Raw genomic sequence first — 13,645 nt, 5'->3', positions numbered from 1 at the left:
TCACTGCATGACTTAATGGCAGGAATCCAAAGAGCCTGCTACAAATGGAGCTGTGGGGATTGCTCCGATTGCCAGTGTTTCCTGCCAGCTGCTGACAGTGCTTGGAACATAGTAAGGTCTAGCTCACAAACACTGGTAGATAAATAGGACCTGGCAAGAGAAATCAGGGGAATGATTTGGTTTGCACCAGGCCACTGGACCCCACTGCTTTCTGCAAAAGATCCCAGAGTGCTGCAGCAGAGCAATGTGCTATGGGATGCGGAGCCGAGCAGAAAACACATTACTGCAAGGAGCCAGAAATGCCAAAAGACAGCAGCTATGTAGAGGTAAAAGACTTTACTTGTGGGACAGCCAGCCAGAATGTCTGTCCTGATTGTTAGAATTACTGCAGCTGAGTTACTGTGGATATATGAAGTCATGTCTCTGTAGATGCTCATAAGTTTACTCTTAAGATAGATTGCCATGGGATGGAAGAATGGAAAACTGTTTTCCTGCTAAATGGCTGGTGGCTGAGCAGCAGGGGCAGAAGGCTGCTTTTTCACTCAATCCTTTAGCTTGGCTTTTGCTTGAAAACTGTGGTAGAAAACCAAGGAGGATGAATTAATGCTTCTGTGAAAACACTCAGTGCACATCTCTAATCAGGCAAGACAGAATAGCACTTAAAGGAGAGTCCCAAGAGCTGGTTGTGAGGTAACATTAGGTACAGACTTTGCACATTAGTATTTGAGAGAGATGGCCAGTCTTCGCAAGCGAAGATTTGGGAAAGGTCATAAACCCTTCGAGCCTGCGCAGTGGATTTTTTAGGTGAGACACAGCGTGCGCTGAACTGAGCCCACCCTTTAATCCTGAGGTTCATCTGCCGGGGCCGAGCAAAGCTTGGACAGTGGCAGTGAGGTCCCCAGGATGTAGCTGGATTGCCATACAAGGCTGACGAGCTCCAGCTGCCCGGGGGGCCGGGAATTGAACCTGGGTCGCAGCGGTGCGAGTCCTGCACTCTAACCACTAGACCACCAGAGGCCCCTACATTAGTATTTACTAGGTTAGAAAAATGTAAAGCTCTAATTTAAACTACTTGATTAAAAAAACAAAGACATTTTAATCTGACTGCTTGTCTGTAAAGCTAATTTAAAAAACTGTGCTTTTGCAATCTGGCTAAAAAATTATAATGAAGTGAAGTGGAAATGCCTGGTGCGGGAGACCTGCATGTCTGTCCCAGTGGGAAAGTGTCTTTTACAATGCTTCCATGGGCAAAAAGGCCAGGTTAGAAAACAAAGCCCTGATCCTGTCTGTGCCTAGACAGGAGCTTAAAGACCTGCCTGCTGCACTCTCTCCATTCCCAAACAGAGACTTCAGCTCCTTACCATCCTGCTCCTGAGCCTTCCTACTTCCACATCTCCAGGGTACCCTTCACCAAACTAGCTGTCTCAGGCTTTTCCTGGTACTGTCCCCTATGTCCCAGCATCCATAGTAACAACTCCATCTGTGCAAAGCTCAAACCAAAGGCTGCCTGCACAGCATAAGTCTTTTCACACTTCACCTGTTCCCTATTTTAAAATGTGCACCTCTAAGCAAAATAAATTTAGACTGGAGATGACCTCCCAGACTTGTTGCTTTTATATTTTTCTCTGATATTGTTCTTTAGTTAGAGAAATCTTTTCCTCAGATATTTAAAATCAGGATTGGATCCTTCTTTTACCTTTCTGTTTGACAAACCAGAGAGCTTGAGCTATTATTGAATAGCACTTTGTAAGAACAGGTCCCTGTGGGACCAACACTAGTAAAAAAGACTGGCACTGAGGATGGCTTCCCATTAACAATTATTTTTTGAGATTTTGTACAGTCAGGTCCCAGTTTGTTCCCATAGTTTCCATCAGCCTAAAAACAGGACACCTGTGTTTCTCTCTTGAGTTCTTAAGACTCTGTGGACAACCTGCCCCCCAGGGTAACCAAGTCCAGGTCTCACTAGTGTCCAGCAGTCCCTGTCCTGACTGCTTTACTGGGTGTCCAAAAGTCCTGAGGGTCTTCCCCTGATCTTTCTCTGGATGTCCCTTCCCTTATGCCAGGCAAAGTTTCCACAAACAAAACTGCAAAGCCTGATATTCACTAACCCCTATGGATGCCCTGACACCACTGTTGACTTGGCAGCCTCCAGCAGTACCCAGATGCAGCTGTGCATGTAAAACACACTGAAGGACTCAGACTGACATAGGTACTCTGAAGCTCAAATCCCCTCTTCCTCATCACTCTAACCCTATAGCCCTGTGCCAACACAGAGCCTCATTAACACTCCTCACAGGCACTGCAGCTCATAACTCCACCAATTAGATCTTAGCCTGGGTCAGGAAATGACCTTAGTGCTCTACACAGCTTGAAAGCCAGTGGCTCTCCTTGCTAAGAGAGGCGCTGTGGAGGGCAAGGTGCTTGGGCAAACAGTGATGATATGGGAAAAAATGTATGGCTTTGCTGTCTCAGCACAGGACGTGGCTTTTTACCACACCTACCTGCAAAGGTAGAAATTCTCTTGGGAAAGAGCAGGACATGGGAGGAACCACCCACAGCCCAGGCAAGATAAAAGGCTTTGGTTGAGTCTCTCTGAATTTGCTCAGAGCTGTTGGGGAGAATTATATAACAATGTTGAAGAACCAGAGACAGACACCAGCCAAGCTCATGGCAGGCTCACTATACACCTCTGCTTTTTTATGATCCTGTGGAGTGCTCTGACCTCACATGCTGGATCCCCTGCTCTCAGCTGTCTCATGATGGGACAGCTACATTCTTAAATCTCAGTGGTGATGTTAGATGCAGCAGCAATTTCTCTGGGATGTGCTAACAACACACAGAGACTCCGACACATCAGCATCCTGCCCTGGGCAAAGGCATGGTGGCTGTGGAAGCCTGTGATTACTTCAGCCAACAACTTTCTCAGCGTAAAATATTTGGTTTTAGCAGTTAGGACAAAGCCAGATGGCAGGAAGATATTAAACTAGCAAGCCTACTTGCATGTCGTGTCTTATCTAACCTTAGCACATTCAGAAGAGTTTTAGCTGGAATTTACTGGAGCAGAAATTATGAACCAACTTGATCACATGGTAAAAAGCCTGGTTGCTCCTGAGTGCCTGCAGCTCTTACACTGCTTGTGATAGGAGAGGCAGCAGAGTAAAGCATCAAGGTTACATGGCCTGGCGCAGTCCAGTGATAGCGCTTCTGACCAAGTGTCAGGTGGCCTCTAGGAAGGGCCTCAAGATCTTGTTACTTAGACTCTAAGGGTGAAACAGCTGTTCCACTGTACTGCAAACAGAGAGACCATAGCAGTGATATCCAGCACCATACCAGTAATACTCAAAAAGTATCCAATATCCATTCTTCAAAGAAAGGGCTGAGTCCAGACTGGACAAGCCTAGCACTGGCAAACGTGTTCCAGCTTGCTATGAAAGTCTCCACTGGAGACACAGCAGAGCCCAGAGAACTTAAACTGCTGCCCTCCACGCACTGGCTTTGAAGAGGGCTAACAGCAATCCAAAGGTTCATGTCACAGCAGAGCCTTAGCCAGCCCTAGTTTGGATAAGAACTGAAGTAATATCATGACAGATAACATCAGCTATGAATAACATTATTTCTTAACGTCTAAGAAAGGTAGGACTAAGAATTTCTGAACTTTGATTTGCTCACAAGGCATTCAAAAAATAAATGTGTGTAATACTATGGGTTGCATTGCTCATGGGTGCTGATGTGCACAGGTCCATTGGCATTAGGTGCATGTCAAATGCTCAGACAAAGCAGTACTTGACCTCCTCTCTGGTTCTTCTCTCTATTAAATCAAGTCCTATGAATGACAGAGAAATACTCAGAGAAAATCAACCCACTTCTGCTGTTTTGAGTGCCATTGCCTGTGTTTGACTCTTTCCAGAAGGTGCAGAAGTGAATTTAAAAGAGGTGCAGTTGTTCATTTGCAACTTGCATGTGGTATGAGAATGCAGTACCTGGCCCCGAGCTCCTCATCTGCCAGACGTGTTGCAGTTCTTGACAGCTGATCACTGCGTTTTTCTGCCAATTCCTCTTCATGGTCTGTTTGCTGCTGTTTTGGAGATCAGACTTGCTCCTTGGCATCTATTCAAGCTATAGAGTCCCATTTATTTCTAGCACAACATCCATTGCCTCTGCAGTACATTGACACAGTCCGTGCAAGCTCACTAACTCAGAAGTAGCTCTGATCTCTTTTCTGTTGCCAACAGACAGAAGCAGCAATTAAGATGATGACTGCATTTTTAAGGGATTTCTCTTCAGGAGGAGTGTAGCACCGTGCACTCAGTCCCCAGCACCTTCTCCTCTCGAGGGAGCCTTTACAAGCTCAGCTGAGTGCAGGGGTCCCAACAATGCCAGGGCTCCACTTCAGACTCAGATCTCGGCCAGCTTTAAATTCTTTCCATTGACTTTATCTTAACCTTTCTGTTCCACACACAATGTTATCAGAGCTACTTAGGCTTTACTGGCATGTCTCATATATCAGTAGTTATGTTTTGTTGATAGGACTAGACTGGTTGAGGTGAATTGGCTTACTCAGAGCATAGCTAGTGACGTGCACAGTTGGTCTGACCATGTATTCTTCTGGAGCATTTTCCCATGGAGAGGAGGCTTATACAACCTCTGAGTTGAGTCTGTCCCACTGGCAATTTTGAACCCATTGGTTGATTTCAGTCAGAATCTGAGGGAGCAGTTAATCAGCAGAGGCAGTCGCCCATGCACAGATTATCCTCCCCAGGCCCTGAGAGCTTCACTGTGAATTTTGCTCTCAGATACCACAGAATCTACATGGAAGAGATATTACATCCCACCTACACAATTTTGGGGAGTTTGTGTCTTGCTGGACACCAGAGAATCCAGCTATAAATCCATGGGAAAACTGGATTTCCTAACTGTGCTGCTCAACTGCTTTTTAACTTTTTAAGGTAAGGTTTTTATTATAACTAAGAGCACTGGCTCAAAATCCAAAGAAACTCTCAGGCAAATGACCTTACAGTCATCTTTTTGCTGTTGATATCTGCATTAGCTCAAAACTGCAGCACAAGAGAAACAAAAGAAGATCATCAGCAAATGATGGCAATGTTAATTACACACTGGTGCTATAAGTGTACTGAGCTCTGTAGTGATAGAAAAGCACCAAGCTGGCCCCACTAGAAAGCACTAAGGGTTTCCAAAGGCAGAAGAACCTAAACTGGTACCCAAAGAGTACCAGAACAGGAACATTTCCCAGTGGTGGTTGCTTCATACTTGTGCTGGATCTGTGAGAAGCACTGCAGGCTCCTGAGAAGGTGGTGTCAGCCTGCTGGTGGGAGGGCTTTATAGAGATTTAAGTTAATGAAGGGAATATAGCATAGAAATAGCCTCATAGAAAAGGGGACCCCTTCCCTGAGTGCTCTCTGCACGTTGTGTGAGCAGGGCTGACATTGCAGGGTGAGCCAGTAAGCACCAAGTGCCATGGGCCTGCTTTGAGGGACTCCAGAGCACAGGCAGCTCAGCCAGCCAGCAAAACTCCTGACGTGTTGGAGTAATGGCCAGCGAGTCAAGTTTGCCAGAGCAGAGATAGCAAGGAGGGGATGTAGTCCAGGAGCAGTCTAATTAAGATCTACTATAAAGACAGTCCAAGCTGACCTCACTCACTTTTATCTAGGAAATACAACACGTGACCCCAGCCTAGCAGCAACACATGTAGGAGCAAGGGACAGGTCAAGTAAAACTGGGTTTCCTCAGAGTTTACGCTTTGTGGTTGGATGCATGAGCTCTCATCACAGCCTTCCCTTTGGGGCACGCACAGGGTTGCTCAGGCCACACACACACAGAAGGTCTATCATGGGGTTCTCTGCTCTCTGAGATGTGATGAGCTCATGTTGGCCTCCAACCCCTTGCTAAGTGGGGCAATTAAACAAATTATTTTTCTGTTTTCTGTGGTCGTTTTCCAAGAAACTAATAGTAAAGTCATATTGCTGAACTATCACACTGTGCAGAGCAGCATCTTGCAGCTCTGGTTTAAAACTCCTTTGCAATATAGGATGAGACTGGGTGTTTGCATGAGCTTCCTTCAGCAGATAATCCCAAAAATGCAGGACATACTCAGATCTAGAAAAGGGACTTAACAAATATACATAGGACCCTTCTCCTTGAGGCAAGCTCTGCCAGGAAGCAAATCCCCCAAGTATATGGATATCAGGAATGCCGTTTAGTAATGCTACCACTATGTCTTCTCTAAGGAGGAGAGCTGCAGCCTTGTGTGGGTAAGGTGTGTAGTGGAATTCCCCTGGAAGCTTCACTAGTATCTAGGTTTCTTGGAGCTTGAGAGGTTGATTGCTGATTTCCAAATAAATTTATGTATTGCATTCCTTCAAGATTTTAGTATGTGTTAGACCAAAAAGCTAAATAAGCTCTCAGCGGGTTTTTTTTGTTTGGTTGGTTTTTTTTTATAATTACCACTGGTCAATAAACAGATCAACAAACAAGTCAATAAACATACAGGCCAGGTGGGCTTGGTAGGAAGCTGGTTTGATAAAGTGCAAATTTATACTGCAAGAGAGCTGTCTGTAGTTATCTTCTTGGCAGTCATCACTTCACATAGAGGGATAAAATAATTCTTGGCCATTGCTGTTATTTGTCTTACCGTTTTGAAATACATGGTTCTAAAAGAGTACTAAAAGAGTGCACTTTGTTTTCCACTGGTCTCTCTGTCTTTAATGTATGTAAACAATCCTCTTAGTAGCTTATCCTCTTCTCCTCAGGAAAGTTTTTACATGAAAGTTAAACATGCTTCTGTTCTTCAATTGTTTTTTCTTTTGCCTTCCTTTTCAAATTCTAAACAGCAGCAATCGAGAAACGCGGCTGAGCGGGCTGAGCCTGCGATGGCACCCGCTTCCTTCTGCCACCTCGCGGACTGCGGCTACAGTACACGGAACATGCATGGCTTTTCCAGCATGACACACCTTGTTTTCCTGTCATATTTAATGAACGATCCCATGATAACAGGAAACACTACGCATCGCCACTGCTGGGCATGTCCTGGCGCTTCTGAGAGGAGTTTCCCCTCCCTGCGTCAGTGCTGTCGTAAGCAGGAGTACCTCTCAGAGCGGTGATGACATCTGGAATGGGCTAACCTTGTTATTGCAGCAGAATAGCCTCTGTTATTACTGGAATTGTTGTTGTTGTTGTTGCTGCTGCTGTTTGTTTGTTTATTTGTTTTTAAAATTGGGTATTTTTTAAAAATGTGAAGCCTGCAAAAAGAGCAGTACTGTCTTATTCTTGTATACTCAAAAAGAAATGGCTCAACTAAATGTTGCAGATAGTGTAGCACAGCAAAAGATAGTTGGGGCAAGCATTAAAAAAAGCTTTTTATTCCAAGAGTGGAGCAGTTTTCAACAGGAGAATGTGGAGTGTCATAAACTGATGCTTGCCTAGTAAGACTGAACACAACCACGCAGCACTATGTCGTTCCGCACTGCAGGGACAACAGGTGGATACAGAGAGACAAAGAACTCTTCCCTTCCTCCAGTGCTGGGACAGGGCTGTCTGCTGTTTTCTCTATTTGTTCTTTAGGTAATCTACAATTTTAAAATCATTCTGGACTAAACGACCAGCTATGTTATGTCAAAGCAATTGTTAAAAATGAAGCTTTGAAAAGTCAAGTTGGGCACATTCTTTGGATTTGCTTTTGCCAAGCTATCTCAAACTGAAATACAGAGAGAGGCTGTGTGTTTTTACCTTCTGAATAACTGCAATTGTGGCAGCAGCCTTGGAAGGACGTTCACCTCTTAAATGTAGCAAGTCTGTAAGAGGCATGCAGCTACATTTAAGAATATTTTCTCTTGCCCGTAGTCAAATTTATGTATGTTTGACAAGCTGTAACTGCTCCATTATCTTCAGAGTGTGTTGCAAAGAGCCATGAATCAGACTTGTTGAGTGAGCCCCAGTATTTTGATTATTATATGATCATTTATATTTATGTATTCATGGGCCATACTGAAAACATAATTGCTCAGAGTAACTTTCTAGTGAAGAGCTTGTTAAAATCTTACAAGACATTAGACATATGACTATTCCTCTCTTTACTGAAGAGACTATATAAAGCTCTGAGAACATACATAATCCTGACTTCAGAAACACATTTCAGTGAAACGTTCCCTGCTGACACCTGAGGAGTCACTGCTAGCACCTCCTGGTGGCCCATTTACCCTACCTCCTCTGGAACTCACGGGGTCCAGAACAGGAGTGTTTCCAAAACAGCATTCAGCTTCCTGCCCAGCACATCTTGGTGCTATGGGCTTGAGCAACCCCACCACTCTCATTGACCCCCAAGAAAGTGCCTGACAGGTGCACCTGACCTTAACAAGGGGAGAAAACCAACACAACGACCTCAAGCCAGAGCTGGAAGCTGGTGAAATGACTGTAGAAAGGGTGATACACAAGCAGGTCTCCGCAGGGAGACTTGATTCAAAGAACTCATCCATGCTGATGCTGTTTCTCTTTAGGCTACTAATTAGTGCAGCTCAGCATAACATGCTCTGCTGACGCAGTTTGGAGGTTTGACCTGTACTGCTTTGCATCCTGCCTGGCAGAAGCTTCTGACCTGATGTGGGGTTTTTTTGTTGTGGTTCCTCCGACACCTCCCACACATGGCAGTCCCCAAAGTCTACAGCCATGTGCCGGGGGGAGCAGAGACACATGAAGCTGGGGATGGGACCACCATGGGGCAGGGATGTCATCCACTCCTGACCTCCACTCCTGCAAATCCTCTGAGCCTCTGGAGGTCCTCAACCGACAGATCTCCTACACCTCCTGTGGTACCCAACCACCCCTAGAGGTCCTGGTCCCCACAGATGTCCCCAATACCCTCAGTCATCTCCATGGAGGTCTCTGTCCCCCACTAGAGGTCCCACTACTCTTGGAGGTCCCCAACATCTGGAGGTCCCCAACCTCTGGAGGTCCCCACCAGTAAATTTATCAGTGACTTGGTTCTGGGTCCCATGGGCTGGTTACGTGCATGCAGAGGAGGATGACATCCCCTGACACCCTGAGGTCCTTGGCCATGTGATGAAGGTATTGGCAGCTCTTAGTCCACAGTGCCATCTGAACATTCACTGTGATCTGGTACTGGTCCTTTTGGGGCTTCATCAAGTCTCCTGAGGTACTGTGCCAATGCTGGTGCTCCTCTCACTCTGGGTGCTGCACCATGCAGCTCACATCCAGCTCCTCCATGACAATGAAGGTGAGCTGCAGCAGCACCATGATGGTCACCAGAGACATGCCCCTGGATGATGATGGAGCACCACTGTGTTAATCCTCCTAAAAATGAAGGCAAGAAGGGCAATGCTTGGGTTCAGGATGGGGGCCTGGCAGGGCATGCTGGCTCCTCTGCAGGTTGCTGGGTGGGCATCCCTGGTCAGTAGGATCTGGGGTGGTGCTGGGGTGTCACAGGCAGAGTTCTCCAGAGATCTCCACTGCCCCCTTCCCCCAGTGCAATACTACAGCTCATGTTACCCAGGTTGGATGGAGGTGCCAGAGGTGATGCTGCCATCTCATTATAAGACCTTGGTGTGGGCCACTGGCACCAGCAGGAGCAGCAGCAGGGCCCAACTCTCCTCTTACCAGGCTAGTGTAGCCAGAAGCCCCCCAGAATAGTGCTCTACATGGAGCTAGCCCTGTGTTTGCAGTGGCCTTTTTTATTTCTCTTGGGTTTCTGGGTTTTCTTCCCTTGTCTTTCAAGGGCCATAGCTATATGTCAGGGAAGGCATCCCCAGGGAGGCATGCACACGTCCGGGGGACAGACTGTCACAGACAGCTTGAGAGCATCTCTGGAAGGGAATGTCAACCAAATAGGGGAGTTCCTTCATGGAAAGGAAATTTTCCCTAAGGGATTTATGATTTATGGATCTCCCAGACTTGGAGACCATACATCCCCAGCTGGGTGTCCTCACAGGTGCATCAAAGAGCAGGGGAGGTGAGAGGCTTGAAAGGGAGCAACAGGGAAGGAGGAGGATGACAGCAGGGGGGTAAAAAGTGCTTGAGGAAAACCTATGATTGACCAACTCACAGAAAATGGAGGTACCTCACAACATGAACTGACATGGTGCTTCTTTCATGGAGTATGAAATAGCTGAGGGCTCCATCTTTGCTCTACACACAATGATTTCCATGGACTGGAGCTTTCTAGGGCAGTAATTAAGATTAAAATTGACAGATCAAATGTAGAATAAATATACCATTAAGGCTGACAAAGCATAATCTTTCTGCACAGCTCATAGCAAAAGAGAAAGTGAGTAAGAAGGATGGGATAAAACAGGCATCGTTGTCCCTGCCTGCTGGAGAGTGGCGTCTGGCACTTGGAATCTCTGCTCAGGCTGGAGGGGCCCAAGCATACATCTGCTACCTCCCCACAGAAACCAGTGAGGTGCAAGCTATTTCAAGGACAAAGAAAGATTTTCTACTCTTTCCTTGCTGGAATTGGGAATGCACTACAGTATGGCCATGGATGCAAAAATCACAGGGAACAAAACAAGAAACAGTGGAAGTTTGGTTCTACACCAACAGTTGGACTCTGTATCCTGTGCAGGGAAAGTTGGGATTTTCTGCTTTTAGGATTATTGTGTTTTTTTTCTAAATACCCATCATTGGCTCAGGTGAAATGTGCAAAACAGGGCCTGAATGTAGCATCGCCTCCAGCCACATGTGCTAATCACACCCTCCTTGAATGAAAAGTTCAGAAGTTTGCCAGCAGTAAGATTCTCTTGTCTGCCTGCTCTGGTCTTACACTTCTTTGGTCCCTCAGGAAAAAATGATTTATGACTTTTTTTGCCTAAGCCAGACAGGAAACACTGGATGTGTTTTCTTATTGTGAAAGCCACTGTTTTTGAAAGTAGCACAAGAGGAGCTTGACCTCTCTTATGTGTGCCTTTATGAGCCAGTGGAGGAGAGGGAGATGCCAGAAAGCCTTCACAGTGGAGAGGAACTTTTCCGAAGGGTACAGCAGGGTTAAGCTGGGCGTTTATTTCTGAAATGATTCCATTAACGTTCTTATGCAAATGAAATGTGAATCCTTGAAAAAAGAGACACTATGGCAACTGATTGAAACAAGAAAGGGCAAGAACTAGCTAGCACGAGGTTGGCCTGTTTGATGAGATAATAAGAGCCGAAAGGATGTAGGTTGACTTCCTGAGACCAGCATAACTAGTCTTTACCAGTGTGAAACAACTAAACAGCAGCTTGCAAAAGCTATTTGTCTGCTTTGTGGGTGTTGTCATGTAATGAGACAAATACAAATATTTGTCCAATAGAAACAAAAGTAAATGCAACTAATGAAGCATATTCATGTTGGGAACTTGGCTACCGGATATTCCAGAGCAGTTGCTCATGTCTGATTCACTCAGGAGGGAGCTTAAACATACTGTCATGTTCCCATTGCTCGTACTTCTGAAGCATTGGATTTGGGCTGCTTTTATAAGTACATGGGAAGTTTTGGGGCATCAATGAAAGGTGCCAGTACATACATAAAGCACTAATCTTTGAGTCCTTGATTTCTCATGGACAGTGGGCAACAGAATCCCAGGCTGAGATGGGAAGACGTGAACTGATGAGTGCCTATGATTCCTCATGGCCACCAGCACGCAGCACCACGCTAGTGGCTAACCTATGGGCTCTGACAGGACATGTTTGAAGTACAGCCTCTGTGTGGGTTTGGCCACTATGAGACTTTCAGCCTTAAGGGATGAACCTCCCTTCGCTCCTCTTTATCCTCCCTGATGGTGGTGAAACCACCACTGGATGTCCTGGACTCCTGATCTGGGAAGTGAATGTATTAGGTTTGCATGGCAAGGTTTCAGTAACGGGGGTGGGGGTGGCTATAGGGTTTGGCTTCTTTGAGAAGCTGCTAGAATCTTTCTCTGTGTCCCACGGAGTCAATGCCAGGCAGCTTCTAGACAGACTGGTGGCTGGCCAAGGCTGAGCCCATTCAGCCACGATGGCAGCACTCCTGGGAAAGCTGAGCCCATCAGTGATGGTGGTAGCACCCCTGGGATGACATATTTAAGAAGGGAAAAAGAGTTATTGTGCAGAAACAATTGCAACCAGAGAAGACTGGAAAGAGTTTATGTGAAAGCAATAACTCTGCAGACACCCAGGTCAGTGCAGGAGGGGGGTAGGTGCTCCAGACACTGGAGCAGAGATTCCCCTGCAGGCCATGGTAAAGACCAGGGTGAGGCAGCTGTCCCCCTGCAGCCCATGGTAGAGCAGATATCCACCTGCAGCCTGTGGAGGACACACACTGGAGCAGGTAGACATCTGAAGGAGGCTGTGAGCCCGTGGGAAGCCCATGCTGGAGCAGGCTCCTGGCAGGTCCTGTGGACCCATGGAGAAAGGAGCCCATGCTAGAGCAGGTTTGCTGGCAGGACTTGTGACCCCATCGGGAAACCCTGCTGGAGCAGCCTGTTCTGGAAGAACTGCACACCATGGGTGCAGTTCATGAAGGACTCTGTCTCATGAGAGGGACCACATGCTGGAGCAGGGAAAGAAATCCTCTCCCTGAGGAGGAAGCAGTGGCAGAAATAGTGTGATGAGCTAACCACAGCCCCCATCCCTGTCCCCCTGTGCTGCTGGAGGGAAGAGGTAGAGAATAGTGAATAAAGATAAGCCCAGGAAGATGAGAAGGGGGGGGGGGAAGGTGTTTTTAAGATTTGGTTTACTTTTCATTATCCTACTCTGATATGATTGGTAATAAAGTCAGTTAATTTCCTCAAGTTGAGTCTGTTTTGCCCATGATGGTAACTGATGAGTGATATCTCATTGTCATTAGGTTGACCACAAGCCTTTCATTATATTTTTTCTCCCCTGTCCATCTGAGGAGAGGAGTGATAGGGTGGCTTTGGTGCATGCCTGGTGTCCAGCCAGGGTTAACTCACTACAGTGATCCAGGCTTTCAGGACTGCAGAGCCTGCAGGAAGAGCTGAGGATGCAGGCACCTGGCTCCCCAGTTGCCCTTGTCTCATAACCTCTCCTTCTTCCATTGCCATTTGAGATAGGAATAGGGAAGCTCAGAGTCTGTCCTGAAGGCAGGCTGCTATTGGTTTTAATGGAAATAGGCCCTTTGCGAATCCCAGTGCATGGGCTGAAGGCAGGCATCTTTGTACCCCTGTGCCAGGAGAGACCTCGAGGGCTGGGCTTCCCTCTCATGTGGGACTGGAGCAGAGAGCAGAGAATGACTGACTGAGCTGACACTCAGTGTGAGGACAGTGTGTGGGTGTTTAAATATCCAGTTCCACACACCTAAGACTAAGACACAACGCTTCAGTGCCCTCTGCTCCTCAGAAAACAGCCTGTAGACAGCTGTGCAGAGATCTCAAAGTCCTCATACTTGAGAAGTAAGATGACTCCTAAGAAGACCACCCTGACAGCAGTGCTCCTGGGACCCCTACAGCCCCAAGAAGTCCATGGCTGGAAGCCTATACTGTATCTATCTCAGCACTTTGGGAATCCACAGCTTCTTCCCCTGCTACTAGAGAATTCAATGTTTTACCATCATACAGTAAACTTGCACTTTTCCATATTTTTTTTTTCAGGTCTGTGAGCACAGTTTTCCTTGCAGATCAGAAGAACAAGCTCCAGGTGGATTTAG

This window comes from Pseudopipra pipra, chromosome 1, assembly GCF_036250125.1.
Source record: "Pseudopipra pipra isolate bDixPip1 chromosome 1, bDixPip1.hap1, whole genome shotgun sequence".
NCBI lineage: Eukaryota > Metazoa > Chordata > Aves > Passeriformes > Pipridae > Pseudopipra > Pseudopipra pipra.
Note: the sequence above shows the minus strand (reverse complement) of the source record.